The sequence below is a fragment of the Dipteris shenzhenensis genome, chromosome 31 (genome assembly GCF_047967505.1).
Source record: "Dipteris shenzhenensis isolate YYH24624 ecotype China chromosome 31, Dip_SZ_1.0, whole genome shotgun sequence".
NCBI classification, from domain to species: Eukaryota; Viridiplantae; Streptophyta; class Polypodiopsida; order Gleicheniales; family Dipteridaceae; genus Dipteris; species Dipteris shenzhenensis.
In genome coordinates, this window is record NC_141626.1 from 38772003 (window position 1) to 38775411 (window position 3409).

At 46.6% G+C, this 3409-nt stretch overlaps 1 non-coding gene across 1 annotated transcript; it reads right to left on the minus strand.

Annotated features, from left to right (window-relative positions):
* Positions 1-1416: 1416 nt before the first annotated feature.
* LOC147881437 (U2 spliceosomal RNA) lies at positions 1417-1612 on the minus strand. Its single transcript, XR_015540511.1, has one exon. It is a non-coding gene; the product is annotated as a U2 spliceosomal RNA (small nuclear RNA).
* Positions 1613-3409: the final 1797 nt, after the last annotated feature.

Consider the following 3409-nt stretch of genomic DNA (forward strand, 5'->3'; position numbering starts at 1 on the left):
CACACAGGCTGCCACATGGAACGTACATAGTGTCCTTGTACTTAATAGAGATCAACGGTTTAGGCAGATCTATCCATCCTTTGGCCCACACATGGACTCTGGTTTAGGGCAAAAGTGCAGCTCTCTTTGTGGTCTCTAGGTTCCTGCTCATTGTCTATGCTGAGCTGGGCTATATAATCAACGGTTTCCATATTGTCATTCCGGATCCTCACTCGTCTCTACGGCAATCTGTTCAGAGCTGCTCCATATGAAGGATAATGCAAGAGTGGTCTCACATGGTTGATACCTATGGCTTGCTCGTCCTCTCTCAATGTGAGAAGCTGGTCCAACCTCTCTAACAACTCTCTGAGTCGGTCCATCAAGGTCGATGCAGTGATAGAAAACTGATCTATGGCTAGTGGGTAGTAGTCATTCTCAATCAGGAGAAATCCGGGCCCTATCTTATGCTGCTGAATTCGGCCTTTGATCGGCAACGCGATATTTTGTACTGTTTTCAAAGCATCTAATAAAATGTACTACTTCTTGGAGGGAAAAGAAAAGCCGCACTCCACGGCCTAGGAGGTTCACCTTTCTCTTCACCAAGTATGCGCATACTCCTACAAGTGCATACTAGAGATGAAAAAGACATCGTCATACTTCAACAACTAATTAGGGGTCTCTGGATTTCTCAAAGTTACCTTTGAGTTACTGCAGTGTCGAGCTGTACTACGCACGAAGTTCCTCTTCTTTGACCTCCTGTGCCAACTTAGAGGCAGTGTATGTGTACCCTATGCATATATCTAGCCAAACTCATCCGCTACAGAGTTCAATCTCATGACAGACAGTCAACCATAAACTCCATCATGCATAGCCATAGCAGGGACGGGCTACTATGACAAAAATCGATGATAGTCCTAGTATCCCTCCTAAGTGCGTGACTGCCATCACATTATTAGAAGCAAGTCTTGTACGAATGGATGGATCGGTTGGAGTCGTGTGAGGCTAAGGCGGGCAGGAGCGAATGTGTCTTGAGCCAAAGGTCTCTGAAAGGCTGATATCAACATGTCTCCGAGCAGCATCGTTATAGCAGTAGTCTGCGAACGGCATTCCTATAACAGGAGCAGGTGCTCCTTGCGCTGTCTGGAAGCTGAATGCAACTAGGCGTTGTGCAGTGCAGACAAGAATGCGGATTCGATGACACCGGGAGTTTCACTACAGGAGGAGTTCCAAAATGACGAGCTACGCATGGCAACATCTTAGCCGCATCTTCAGTCCTGTGTACCTCGTCAATTTTCTTACCCATGGACCAACCCTGCTGTTGCGAGCCTCCAGAGTCCAGAATTGCGCCTCCGTCGTCTCGAACAGCAACCAACAGAAAATCAGTCGACCCTCCTTATTAGGATTTGAGTTGGGCTCCTCCCCCCGGAAGGGGAGGAAAAGGGGTGCGCCAGGCCTCTGAGATAGTGCAAGACAGAGGCGACGCGGGCGGTCCCGGGCAGCAAGCTGCCGGATGGGGCCGCCCCCTGAAAGAAATTAGGTTAATATCATGTGACCCGATGGGTCACGTATCAGATATTAAACTGATAAGAACAGATACTACACTTGATCTTAGCCAAAAGGCCGAGAAAGGTATGAGAGGATGAGGGCTGCAGGCTGCCTTAAGAAGGCCCCCCCTCACCCCCTTTTGCATGTTTACCTATGGGATATCTCGTCTTGCACGTCCGCCATGTGTCCATTAAGCATTCCATATTCTCCTATGACCTCTTCAAAAGCCTTGGCAATGGACTATACACCATCGTGTCGCAAAAAAAAACTCGGTCATGTTAGGAACATTTAGCCCAACGACAAGGTTGGCGAGCACGACTCATGGAGGAGAGACTAAATAATTTATCGACACTGAGTCAAGGCACTAGGCAAACATGCACTATTTGGCACGCACACTTAGAGAGCAAAAGCACCAAATACGACACACTTAGTCATGGGGTCATAAAAATGGGACTGAAAGCACTGACTCTCGACTTTGGCAGGAGCGGCATACCCTTTGCTCAATCAGGCCTACATGCTTGGTCTCATCTTGAAGATTGGGCTTGAAAACGGGACTGTAAAGTACATATAAGATGCACGATTCGTGGGTCCACACACTACCACGTGGTAGTTCAACCATGAAGAAGATAGCCTTATCCTCTATGCCATGTGGCACCACTACCATACCATCAATGCACAATCAGCATGCCATGTCATCACAATTGCCATGTCAACAAATCCAATTAGCATGCACTTCATCATCCCACATCATCAAGTCATGTCAGTAGGGCTACATCATCAAGTGCCGCCTAAGCACATCGCCTAAGCACATAGTAGGCATTCTTTTGTAAGCAGAACGTGAAGATAAATTACCATATCATAACACAATGCCACATCATCATTTCTTACCACTCCATCGACAAAGTTTGGCACAGTTACAAAATCGCCCCATCAAAGCTAAACTACTCTAGATGTGTAGCTTCTCGAGATGTGTGGAAAATCATGATCTTCTACCCAGGTTCATCTTTAAATAATGAGCCTCACAAAAAGTCATAAGTGCATCAAGGTGTCATTGAAGACCCTAGATTGAGGAGGATAGTAAAACCGCATGATTTACTGAGTCAAGGCACTAGGCAAACATGCACTACCTTGATAGGTCTGTTGAGCCTCCTCTCTACCTTGTTTACACATCCACTAAGGCCTTGGGCCATGGAATGTGGGGAGCACGCCTAGGTAGGGATTGACTTCCAAAATTTTGGAGTCTACGGGAAAATTTCAGAACTCGAGGATGCACTTGCACCAACTACAAAAATGAGGATGGGGTGAAGGGTGAGATGGCAGATGTCTTGTTCCTCTTTAAATTGGGTGTCACCACCACTAAAAATGGCCATGGCCAAAATTGGATGTGCATGGATAGAATGGCGATGGATGACATCTAAAATGTATGTGGATGGAACGGGGTTAGTGAGGTCTAGGTGAAATTGGATAGGAATATTTTGAGAATGTTGAAGTGAAAGTGGAAGGTGTCTTCCATTGTGCTAGGTTCAAGGGCATGGGTGCTGAGGTTCACTGATGCTTCTACTACCAATTCATATTGCTCCTCCCCTTGAGTGGCCATCTCTCTCTCTTCTATGGGCTAGGTCTGCGCGAGCTATAGTTGGTGGTACAGTTGGTTGTATTTCTCCAATTGTTCGCGATTGGAGGCATGCAAGGCTTCGATTTGGCGGTGCATTGCTTGATGTACCTTTTTGTCTCCTGTCGGTATTGCTCAAGGGTGAGATCTATTTTGTTCATCTAGAGGAAATTCTTATCGGCCCAAGCTGTTTCCACTAAGAGCTCTTATTCAAGGGCCTCGTTCCTTTTATAACACCCTAAGTCGCACGCGCTATGGAAAGAATGAGACCGA